This window comes from Tachyglossus aculeatus, chromosome 21 (assembly GCF_015852505.1).
Source record: "Tachyglossus aculeatus isolate mTacAcu1 chromosome 21, mTacAcu1.pri, whole genome shotgun sequence".
NCBI lineage: Eukaryota > Metazoa > Chordata > Mammalia > Monotremata > Tachyglossidae > Tachyglossus > Tachyglossus aculeatus.
Window position 1 is genome coordinate 83,039,730 of NC_052086.1, and position 12,936 is coordinate 83,052,665.

Genomic DNA, 12,936 nt, shown 5'->3' on the forward strand with positions numbered 1-12,936 from the left:
TCCAACCTGATTAGCTTGTACCTACCCCAGTGCTTAATTCATAGTCTGACACATAGTAAGAAATTAACAAATACCATTTTCTTAAAAAAGGAAATGAGGAGTGATCCTCTGAGGACAAAGTGTTTACCCAGAATCCCTTTGGGAATGAAGGGGATATTTACCTGGGACCGACAGTGGGCTCACTGGGCTCATGAAGGCTGATTGAACAGCACTCCTTCCTTGGGGCTCCTGTTTGCTTAAAAATAACCTTCGCAGTACTGGAGAGGGCAGGGCCTGCAATGGGATGGGACTAGCTTCCTGCTCTAGGTTAAGAGTTGTTCTGAGGGGCTTGATGGGTGGGCTGCCATCTCATTTACACTCAAAGGAAGGCGTTCTTTAAACTAGTGGGGAACGCACATTAAGGAGGTGAACTTGTTTGTCCCTGGAAGGGGGTAAGGAGAAGTGCTCCACCCTCTTCAACAAATTATTCAGTCAGTTCATTCAATCGTATTTATTGAGCACATACTGTGTGCAGAGCACTGTACTAAGCCCTTGGAAAGTACTATTCAGCAATAACGAGAGACGATCCCTTTCCACACCGGGCTTACAATATTGTGTGCAGAGCACTGTACTTGAAATTGAGAGTACAATATAACAGACACGCTCCCTGCCCACAAATAGCAAAAAAAAATACAGGTAATAAGAGGCAACCAGCTCTAAGGATATGTACAGTTAGGGGTTGGGGTGAATATCAGACTACTTAAATGCTTTGGGCCCAAGTATATAAATTGATGCAATGGGGAGGGAGAATAAGGTGGCAATCAGGGAAGTCTTCCTCTAGAGAAGGGATTTCTGGTAAGGCTTTGAAAATTGGAGGGGAGGGCGGGGGGCTGCCGATTTTGAAGGGAGAGGGAATCCTATGGAGGAAGGGGGATATGAAGCAAGGGGTCAATGACATTAATTAATTAATTAATAAGCATGGTATTTGTTAAACACTTACTATGTGCCAAGCACTGTTCTAAGCTCTGAGGTAGATATATGGTAATCAGATTGTCCCACATGGGACATGAGAAGGCAAGATTAGATTTCAGTGCTCAGCTCTGTGTTTTAGGTACTCTTGAGCCTGGTGTGCCCTAATGAGGAAATTTTCTCTAGAGCAACTCTTGTCATTATGTGGACAATCTGTGCTGTTTCTTCCAGCAGGACTGTGGTTAGGAGAACAAAACCAAGAAGTATGTTTCCTAAGCAGACCAGTAGCTAAATATTTGAACAATACTTTGTAAATCTACTTTTCAAAATGAAGGGGGGTCCTTAATGATTTCACAGCGAGCCACGACTTTCTAGGGATCCATTAACCAATGGTGTTTACTGAGCGTTTGCTCCAGATCACTCTACTAAGCTCTTGGGAGAGTACAATACAATACAGTGCAAAGATGGATGGGCTCTTTGTAACGTTCCCTTCTTATAAATTGCCTTTCTTATTGATTTTCTGAGTGTCCTTACTTAAAGGAGCCATAGAAAGAGCCAATTCGTATGTTTGCTCTCATTTACTTGAACCTCTTCTTGTGTTTTGCAACATGGGTTTGTTACCTTTCCTGTTTCACAGCCACTCTCAGCACAAACCATTTCTAAACGTTTCAGTGGATGGTTGTAAATTAAATAATAGAAAACTGAGAAGGGGGAGAAGGAAATACTGATAAGGAGGGGATAACTTTGAGAGGACAATTTTGGATGGTCATGCCTTAAGGGGAAGAACATAATCTAATGGAAAGAGCCCAGACCTGAGAGTCAGAGGACCTGGGTTCTACTCATGGTTCCATCACTTACCACCTGTGTGACCTTGAGCAAGTCTCTTAATTTCTCTGTGCCTCAGTTTCCTTAACTTAAAATAGGGATTCACAATCCATTCTCTCTCCTTCTTAGATTGGGCCACCTTTTGGGACAGGGACTGTATCTGACCTGACTCCCTTGTATCTACTCTAGTACTTAGAACTGTTTTTGACAATTGCTATTTAAAAAAATTACGGTGATAATTGAGAGATTGAAACAGGAAAGAGAAAATTCCAGGTGATTGTGAGACAGGAAGGGATTTGATTAGTTTCTATTGTCATCTGGGTTACATCTACACAGAGCCCAACCAACAGCTTTCTTTCATTAGGGAGGAATATTGGGAAGGAAAGACATTGGTCTGGGTATGGGAGGTGATATATTAAATAAATGGTATTTGCTCTCATTATATGGTAAGCTCCTTGAGGGCAGGGATTATGTATTTTGCTTTATGTTCACCTAATTGCTTAGTAGAGTTATTGGAAAAATTATATGCAAATTGGCTTCCTCTATTTAGTCTTCAACAACTTAAGAGGCTTAGTAATGAAACTGCAACATTGACCAGGCTAGGAGTTTGGACCCAATTCCATTTCTTTTTCTCGGGCAATATTCCACTGACATAGAGGAAGGAAAAACAAATGGAGAAGAGATGAAAGGCAGCTCAAATTTTCCCTATCCTAGGGCAGGCCAGCTGCTGGAATGCAAAAAAGATAAATCAATTGACAAAATTTAAGAGTTGGAAGGGATCTTGATCAATTTTCTGGTCTTGGTCCCTGCTTCTAGATTGGTGAGTAGTTTTGTCCCTATTACTTAGATGGCTTTCTAGTTTTTGCTTCAATATCTCAAGAAAAGAAGATGACACATATAGTCTATTTCCTCTTCCCCCTCATCCCATCTTGGAAACTTAATTCTTCTCATTCCAGTTTGTTTCTTGTGCCTCATTTTCACCTCTATCACTGCCAACCCCTTTCTCACAACCTCACTTCTGGCCTGGAACTCCCTTCCCCTTAGCATTTAAGCATACCACTAATCTCCTTATCATCAAAACCCTTCCTATCTCCTTCTATGACTTCCTCTATGATTAATCACTTAAATCATCTCCACAACTCCAGCAAATCTGCTTTACCTAAGCACTTGGGAAACACTATATTTATATACCTATCTTTACTGTCTATACTTTCTCCTACCTGTACTTTATTTTAGTGTTTGTTTCACCATCTGGATATAATCTCCTTGAGGCTAGGGATAGGAGAGAATGCCTACCCTAATGCATTCTCCCAAATGCTTAGTATAGTGCTGTGCAAAGAGTAAGCACTCAATCAATACTACTAATCAATTGTATTTATTGAACACTTACTGTGTGCAGAGCACTGTACTGCACAACAGTATAACAGACACATTCCCTGTCGACAATCAATCGTATTTATTGAGCGCTTACTGTGTGCAGAGCACTGTACTAAGCGCTTGGGAAGTACAAGTTGGCAACATATAGAGACAGTCTCTACACAACAGTGGGCTCACAGTCTAAAAGTGGTCTCACAGTCTAAAAATAAACTTACAGTAAACAGACAATAAACTTACTACTGACTGAGTGATTGATCTTTCCTGCTCTAAGGCCAATTTCCCCTTTTTTATTTTCATGGCATTTGTTAAATCCTTGCTATCTATCCAGGGTAGAGACAAGATAATGCATTCCTTCATTCAATCGTATTCATTGAGCGCTTACTGTGTGCAGAGCACTGTACTAAGCGCTTGGGAAATGCAAGTCAGCAACATATAGAGACATTCCCTACCCAACAACAGGCTCACAGTCTAGAAGGGGGAGACAGACAACAAAACAAAACATGTAGACCGGTGTCAGAATCGTCAGAACAAATAAAATTAAAGCTATATGCACATTATTAACAAAAAAATGGAATAGCAAATATGTACAAATAAAATAGAGTAATAAATCTGTACAAATATATATACAAGTGCTGTGGAGAGGGGAAGGAGGTAGGGAGGGGGTTGCAGAGGAGGAAACGGAAAAGGGGGCTCAGTCTGTGAAGGCCTCCTGGAGGAGCTGAGCTCTCAGTAGGGCTTTGAAGGGAGGAAAAGAGCTAGCTTGGCAGATGTATGGAGGAAGAGCATTCCAGGCTAGGGGAAGGACGTGGGCAGGGGGTCGATGGTGGGACAGGCAAGAACGAGGTACAGTGAAGAGATTAGCAGCAGAGGATCAGAGGGTGCAGGCTGGGTTGTAGAAGGAGAGAAGAGAGGTGAGGTAGGAGATGGCGAGGTGATGGAGAGCCTTGAAGCCTAGAGTGAGGAGTTTTTGCTTGATTCTATGTTGACAGGCAGCCACTGGAGATTTTTGAGGAGGGGACTAACATGACCAGAGCATTTCTGCACAAAGATAATCCGGACAGCAGCGTGAAGTATAGACTGAAGTGAGCAGAAACAGGAGGATGGAGATCAGAGAGGAGGCTGATGCAGTAATCCAGTCAGGATAGGATGAGAGATTGAATCAGCAAGGTAGAGGTTTGGATGGAAAGGAAAGGGCGGTTGTTGGCGATGTTGTGGAGGTGAGACTAGCTGGTTTTGGTGATGGATTGGAGGTATGGGGTGAATAGGAGAGCGAGGTGAAGGGTGACTCCAAGGTTGTTGGACTGTAAGACAGGAAGGATGGTAGTGTCGTCTACAGTGATGGAAAACTCAGGGAGAAGGCAGGGTTTGGGAGGGAAGATAAGGAGTTCAGTCTTGGACGTATTGAGTTTTAGATGGCAGATAGAGATCCAGATGGACATGTCCTGAAGGCAGAAGGAGACACGAGCCTGGAGGGAAGGAGAGAGAGCAGGGGCAGAGTTGTATATTTGGGTGTCATCAGCATAGAGTTGATAGTTGAAGCCGTGGGAGCAAACAAATTCACCAAGGGAGTGAGTGTAGATAGATAACAGAAGGGGACCAAGAACTGACCCTTGAGGAACTCCTACAGTAAGGGGATGGGAAGGGGAGGAGGAGCCCGCAAAGGAGACTGAGAATGAAGGCCCATAGAGACAAGAGGAGAACCAGTAGAGGACAGAGTCTGTGGAGCCAAGGTTGGATAGCATGATGAGGAGAAGCGGGTGATCCACAGTGTCTAAGGCAGCTGAGAGTTCGAGGAGGATCAGGATAGAGTAGGAGCCATTGGACTTGGCAAGAAGGAGGTCATTGGTGACTTTTGAGAGGGCAGTTTCGGTGGAGTGTAGGGGACGGAAGCCAGATTGGAGGGGGGTCGAGGGGAGAGTTGGCGTTGAGGAATTCGAGGCAGCGATGTAGATGACACATTCTAGGTGTTTGGAAAGGAATGGTAGGAGGGAGATAGGGCAATAACTAGAAGGGGAGGTGGGGTCAAGAAAGGGTTTTTTTAGGATGGGGGAGACGTGGGTATGTTCGAAGGCAGAGGGGAAGGAATGAGTGGAGAGTGAGCAGTTGAAGATGGAAGTAAAGGAGGGTAGGAGGGAGAGAGATTTCATAAAATGAGAGGGAATGGGGTCTGAAGCACAGGTGGATGGAATAGCACTCGAGAGGAGTCAAGATAATCAGTTCGGACATAATCCATGTCCCACATGGGACTCACAGTCGCAGTCCCCGTTTTGCAGATAAGGTAACTGAGACACTGAGAAGTTAAGTGAGTCCCCCAAGGTCACACAGCAGACAAGTGGCAGAAGCAGAATTAGGATCCAAGTCCTTCTGAATCCCAAGCCTGTGTTCTATTTATTAGGCCAACTGCTTTTGTATACTTGTTAGTCCCTCTGAGATCATGACAAACAGCTGATCAGCATCCTTCTCCTGGAATCCTGCAAGCATTTGCCAACAGTTAATATGCCTTAGCATTCTTTTCTACAGGTGAAGCAACCTAATTCCTTGAACCATTTTTCACAGCATTTCATCATCATCATCATCAATTGTATTTATTGAGCACTTACTGTGTGCAGAGCACTGTACTAAGCGCTTGGGAAGTACAAGTTGGCAACATATAGAGACAGTCCCTACCCAACAGTTGGCTCACAGTCTAAAAGGTGGAGACAGAGAACAAAACCAAACATAAACATACATACATAACCAAACATAACCAAACATAAATGGAAAACATTTGTTTTCCAAATGGTCGTTGAGCCTTTCCATTTTCTCAACCTCTTTTTTCTTTAAGTTCAGTGATCAAAAATGGACAAAGAGCTTTCTCAAGGGTCTTACTAATTTAGTGTAGCTAGGAAGGGTTACTCCCCAACTCAAGCACATCATAGCCCTAGAACCGCATTCCAATACCATTTTGACTTTTCAAGTAGTAATGAGACCCACAAGTAGCCCTACTAAAATGATATTTCCTCCTGGAAGTCTCATTTTCCATCCTCTTCACCCTCCCTTCTGTGTTGGTTATACATTTGTGTTTTTACCCTGTAAGCACTTTGATACTCACCCCATCCCCAAAGCCCTTATGTATGAATAATAATAATAATAATAATAATAATAATAATAATAATAATAATAATGTGCCAGGCACTGTACTAAGCACTGGGGATATACAAGCAAATAGAGTTGGACACAGTTCCTGTTACACGTGGGGCTCAAGTCTCAATCTCCATTTTACAGATGAGGTTACTGAGGCACAGAGAAGTGAAGTGACTTACTGAAGGTCAAACGTGTATCCCTATACTGTGCTGTTTCCCTGAAATGTAATTTGTTTTAACGTCTGTCTGTAAGGTTAAGGTGGAGTCTTCCAACTCTATTGTTATTGAACTCCCCCTAAGCACTTAGTGCGGTAAGTGCTCAGTCAATAGTAATGATTGATTGACTATAAGCACTATATTGGTGCCTCACATTTGTTGCTTTGTTATTCCCTCTGGATCTTTTACTTTTGTACTTCATGCTAGACAATAAGCCCATTGTAGACAGGGAAATCATTTACCAACTCTGTTATATTGTACTACCTAAGCCCTTGCACAGTAAGTGCTCAATAAATATGATTGAATGAATGAATGAATACTTGCCCCTTACCAGTGTTTTATCCTTCTATTTTTTGTGGTGCTTTTCTTTCATTTCTAAATGTATTACCTTGGACTGTTTCAATCCATTTTTTTTTCCTACTGACTCACTTTATCAATTTATCGAGGTTTTACTTTTTTCCAGTTTCCAGCACATTAGTGAGTCCACCCAGCTGGATGTCACCTGCAAATTTAACAAATTTGTTCTCTATCCCTACAGGCCATCCATGAAGTTTTTTTGTAGTTCCCAATAACTTAGTATAGTGCTCTGCACTCAGTAAGCGCTCAGTAAATACGATTGAATGAATGAATAAATGAAATAATGAAGGAGGACTTTATGGACTATAACATTTAGGGAGCATGGTAGAGTATCAGTATAGGGAGAAGTGAGAAACAAGCCACGGTGAGAGATAACTAGAAAGGGTTCATTCATTCATTCAATCGTATTTATTTAGTATTTATTGCTTGCAAAGCACTGTGCTAAGTGCTTGGGAGGGTACCATGCAACAACAAACAGGGAGCAACATTCCCTGCCAATAACGAAAGGGTTTGGTGGTGAAGAGAAAGAGCAAGAAGATATCTGGGAAGAAGGGTGGCTAAATATGTTGATCATTTGCCCCTCTGATAAACAGAACACTAGAAGTCACTTATGAAGAGGTGTATGCTCTTTGTGGTCAGGGAATGTGTCTGCCAACTCTGTTGTATTGTTCTCACCAAAGCGCTTAACAAAGTGCTCTGCACTTAGTAAGTGCTCAATAAATACCATTGATGATGGTGATGGTGATAAGGTCAATAAGTGGGTTGAGGGAGAGGGCGATTACAGGAGAGCAAAGGCCCCAGGGAGAGAGTTAATAAGTGAGAAGTAGAGGGGAATGCCTTCTGAAGAAGATTCTGAAGAGGCAAATTGGAAAAATGGGAAAACTGCTGGAGAAAACTGAGTTGCTCAAGCCCCTAACAGGTAAGGGAGTTAGGAAAAGGCAAAAGATCAAACTTGTTCAAGCAGTTAAAGAATTCAAGGAAGGTATAAATGAAGAAAAAGATGCATATAACTGTTACTGAGCTACAAAACCCCAATCTTTTGTCATTACAAAGTCAACATCTCTAGTAACACCCTGTGCACTCACCTATGGAATGGAGTTCATGGCAGTTACAAACAATGTTACAGAATTTGTTTTTCTAGGGTTTTCTCAAAATAAGGAGGTGCAGAAAGTATGTTTTCTTGTATTTCTGCTCTTGTATACAGCTCCTGGGAAATCTTCTCAATGTAGTAACTGTTAATGTCAGTATAAATCTTGACTCACACATTGTATTATTTACTCAGCTATCTGTCCTTTGTGGAGAACTGTTACTTTTCTACAACTGCTCTGAACTAATTCTAGACTTAGGCGTTGAAAAGAAAGAGATTTCCCTGAATGGCTGCATGACTCAGCTATTCTTCATTCATTTCTTTGGTGGGACCGAGATTTTCCTCCTCACCGTGATTGCCTATGATCGCTATGTTGCCATCTGTAAGCCCCTGCACTACACCTCGTTCATGAGCCGACGTGTGTGCGGCCTTCAGATTGGGATGGCCTGGATGGGTGGCTTCTTGCATTCGGTGGCTCAAATTATCCTGGTATTCTGCTTACCCTTCTGTGGACCCAATGTGATTTTCCACTATTTTGGTGACCTGCTCCCTCTGTTGAAACTTGCCTGCGAGGACACTTTTGTTAACGGCTTGCTGACTGTGGCTAATGGTGGGATGCTGTCTGTGGTCAGCTTCCTGGTATTGATTGTTTCATATGTTATTATCTTACTCCACTTAAGACACGAGGTTCTAGAGGACATCGCAGAGCCCTCTCGACTTGTGGCTCCCATATAACGGTGGCAATCTTGTTTTTTGGACCTTGCATCTTCATCTACATGCTGCCCTCCACCACGTTTTTTGTCGACAAGATGGTGGCTGTTTTCTACACTGTCAACACCCCCCTGTTGAACCCGATCATTTACTCTTCGAGAAATACCAAAATGAAAAATACTTTGAGGAGACTATGGGTCATAGAAATGAAAGGAGGAGAAAAGGAAAGAGAATATGGGAAGAAGATTGGTGATTTCTGATTAAACATCCAAGGGAAAAGGAATTTTATGGGCTGCTTGTGTGGTTAAGGGAGAGATCAGATGCATATAAGTGAATGAGTATGAGAGTGCAGGTGCGTTTGTGTGTATATGTATGTGTGTGTGTGACAGAGACAGAGAAAACGTTCACTTTTCTTCCTTACCTCCACTTTCTCAGCCTCTTCTTCACCCTTTCTTACTTCCTCTACTCTTCAGTTTACCCTTTACCTTTCCCTCTCTTTCTACATTTCCTTTATCACCTCTCTCCACCTCTCTTCCTTTCTCTCTTCTTCACCCCCTTTCTCTTTCTTCCCCCGTTCTCAATTTTTCTCTCCCTCTCTTAATCTTGGATCATTATGCCTGCCCCCATAGAAACCCTGCCTACCAATTCCCTACTTGCAGGATAGTTTTAAAGGCAGTTCTATTCACCGATATCATTTCTTTTCTTTGTTTTAAGAAAAATTAATTAGGCCGTTAAGAGTTTTTTAAGGATTTGCTAGGATGGCAGCATTTGTACTAAATCTTTTCCCTTTGAGCACTTGCTATTCACCCCAGGCTCAGCCCTCAGCCCCACATCAGCTATGTACATATCTTCAATTTAGTCTTCAATGTCTGTCTCCTCCCCTAGACTGTAGACTCATTGTGGGAAGGGAACATGACCACAAGTCTGTTGAAGTATATTCTCCCAAGCATTTAGTGCAGTGTTTTGCACACAGCACTCAATAAATACCATTGATTGATTGGTCTGCTGTAGAAAGATTCATTTACTAGGGAAGGAATTCAGACTTCTTGCAAACCACAGTGGGGTAGAGTCTCGCCACCAAGAGGTAAGACTGGAAAAGTGGGGAAGGGCTATGGAGACAGAAGGGCACCAAGGGATTGACAGAGAAGAGGCAGAGAGAGGCAAAGAGTTTGGGGACAGGGAAAGGGAGGCTTATTTAATATCAGTCTGGCGCAGCTGGTGGCTCCCAACGACCCTGATGTCAGATTTAAGTGATCCCGAAAACCCACATCACCAGAGGACTCCTCTCATCCCGCCATAAAGAGACCATCTAGAACCATCTCTAGAGGACAGTTCCAACAGCTCCTTTCCTAGCCAGAGCTTTTCTAGCTCCAGGATCTCAAATCTTTCCAGCATTATTTGCTGGACAACCTTTTCTTTTCCAGGATTACAGGCACTCCGGAAAGAAGAGGATGGTTTAAGATTGCGTTGACCATTTCTGGGACACTTTGAAGACACTAAATATAATGGAGGGTCTTTTCCCAGAGCAAAAAAAAAATAAAGAAAAAAAGAGAAATCAATTGGTCTTCAGAAATAAGCGAGCCAACAATTCACAGGCCTTGGGTTAAAATTAAACTGATGAACAAAACAGGCTGTACACATTGAACCCTGTAACAATCCTCTGCACACAGTAAGCGTTCACTGAATACAACTGATTGATCATGGAGTCCCCTCAGATGCTGATGCAGTATCCAAGACGATCCCCCCATATCCTTCAACCTGTGCTGGGAGTTTGGATCTTCACTCATCTAGAACCGTCATTCCCATGGTGGGAGTCCTGTACTGTATTCCTCCTTCCTTCCTCGGTTCCTCTTTTTTAATCTTGAGTTTTCTCAATTGTGATCTGTTGAAGACAGAGAATGGGTGTTTTACTTCTCAGATACTCTCCCAATTTCTTAGAACGGTGCTTCACACTCAGGAAGTGCTTGATAAATACCAATCATTGGTTGAATGGGTTAGAAAATTCTCTATGATGATGTTATGATTTTGTCACCACTGCAGAGCTACACTGGAAGATAAAAGTACCAGAGATTTTCCCTTTGACACTGACATTGAGAGATTCATCCAATACTCCTGGGCTAATGAGAGATATGGTGGCACAGATAAATGAAATCCACAGATAATCCACAAATAACCCCAAACTACACTTTATATGAAACAGTTTCAAACCCTTCTCTTATTAATCACTTTATCAGTCTCAATATGTTGCCAACTCGTACTTCCCAAGCACTTAGTACAGTGCTCTGCATACAGTAAGTGCTCAATAAATACGATTGAATGAATGAACAGGAGCTGCTAATAAAAGCAAAAATGGCTGTTTTGTATTTCACTTCCCTTTCTCTTTTCTGCTCATTTTTAGATTAGGGTTAATCAGCTTCTAAACGACCACATTTAATACTGTTTTTAATTTCTCCTAGGCCAAATTATTCCTATTGGTGTCCAATACTCTAAGGAGTTCAATTTCTAGCTTTTTTAAAAGATATTTTGGGAAGTCACTTTAGGGCATCGCCTATGTATGCTATGTTAGGGTCAGAGAAGGGGAAAGTTTTCCAGGGACCAGATTGGATTATATATTTAAAGGCTCTGGGAGGCTCTGATGGTGTAGTATTTCGACTAGGAACACTCTGGAACCATTTTCCCTGTGTTCTAGTGAATCAGCTCCTACTAACCAGAATTGGTCTGTGCTTGGCTCTAGCTTGGTCCACTTGGAGATTGGTCTTGTAGCTCTAGCAATCAATCTTGAAGACCCTGGGCTTTTTTCACAGTACAAAATGAGCCTGCATTCAAATTTTTGCCCTAAATCCAATCCTTTAGCCCTAAGAACCAAGTCCAGGAAGATTATTAGAAGAGGTGGATCAAATCACATAGCATCCAAGAAACCTTTAATATCTTCACAGCTGAGTTTTTTTTAATAACAGTAAGAATATCAACAAAATGTGATTGCTCTTTTTTGTCCTAGCAAAAATAAAATAAAATCACATTACCTATCTGACTATAATTGTTATAATGAAATTGGATTTTCTTTTTTTTTTAGTTTAATTTGTCATTTGGTAGTGGTGGAAAATTTGATATTTGACAGTGATAATAATAATGATACGGTATTTGTTAAGCACTTATTATGTGCCAAGCACTGTTCAAAGCACTGGATATTTTCTTTTGTTCAGGATTAAAAACATGCAAATCAATCCTGATTCTGGTTTTCTTCTTTATACTCTTTTGTTTTACATTTCTGTGGCAAATGTTTTTAAGAACCATTCGCTACTTGAGTAACTCCCAGACCATAGATAGATTACATGGAATCACGGGAAAAGATTACAAACAGCATCTTAATTTGTGAAAGTATAAAATAAATTACTTATAGAACATTCATATAAAATGCCTGCTAAATTAATGATCAAAGATTTTAATATAGAGATGAAAGAAAAGTCTATTTGATTTTTGAAAAGTTGAATGGTTTATGGTAATAATACCATCATTGCTGTAGTTTTAATCTTTTTAATTATGCTAGTTGATTTTCTCTGACAGAATCTTTTTCTCATGGTGCCAGTGGTTGGTAGGTAGGTGTGCAAATTCACCCCGATTTGTCAGAATTCAGCAGTGAACATTTTAAATTAAACCGATCACCACATCTTTATTATGCACTTTCATATTCATGGTATAAAATTATGATCTATGACTTTTGATTGAAAAGGAATAATTTGATGTCAATTGCCAGAAAATAGAAACGTTCAATATTTTTAATGGTATTTTTTTAATATTTTAAAAATATTTTTTTAATATTTTTAAATATTTTTAGGCCCTTACTGTGTGCCAGGCACTGTACTAAGCGCTGGGGTAGATACAAACTAATCAGGTTGGATATATTCCATGTGCCACATAGAACTCACATTCTTAATCCCCACTTCACAAATGAGGTAACTGAAGCCCAGAGAAGTGAGGTGACTTGCCCAAGGTGACACAGCAGACAAGTGGTGGAGCCAAGATTAGAATCCAGGTCCTGGATTCACTCCCAGGCCTGTGCTCTATTCGCCGGGCCTTGCCTCTGATTAGATTCCACCTTGATGGCACTGAAAGAAAGAGCTGAGGAACTAAGGAGTGTAGAATAAAGACATTTTAGTAACGTTTACAAATGCAGTGGGGTAAATCAAGGAAATTCTCTGTCCTTAGCAATTCCACACAGCCCTGTCGATTCCATCTTCTTCCAATTCCTGAAGTTGTTCTTTTCTCTGATTGAAGTATTCTCAGTGTTATGGT

The 12,936-nt window shown here is 41.3% G+C and overlaps 1 pseudogene; it reads left to right on the forward strand.

The window, feature by feature from the left end:
- The first annotated feature begins 7,946 nt into the window (after positions 1-7,946).
- On the forward strand, positions 7,947-8,903 carry LOC119942163 (annotated as a pseudogene).
- The last annotated feature ends 4,033 nt before the right edge of the window (positions 8,904-12,936 follow it).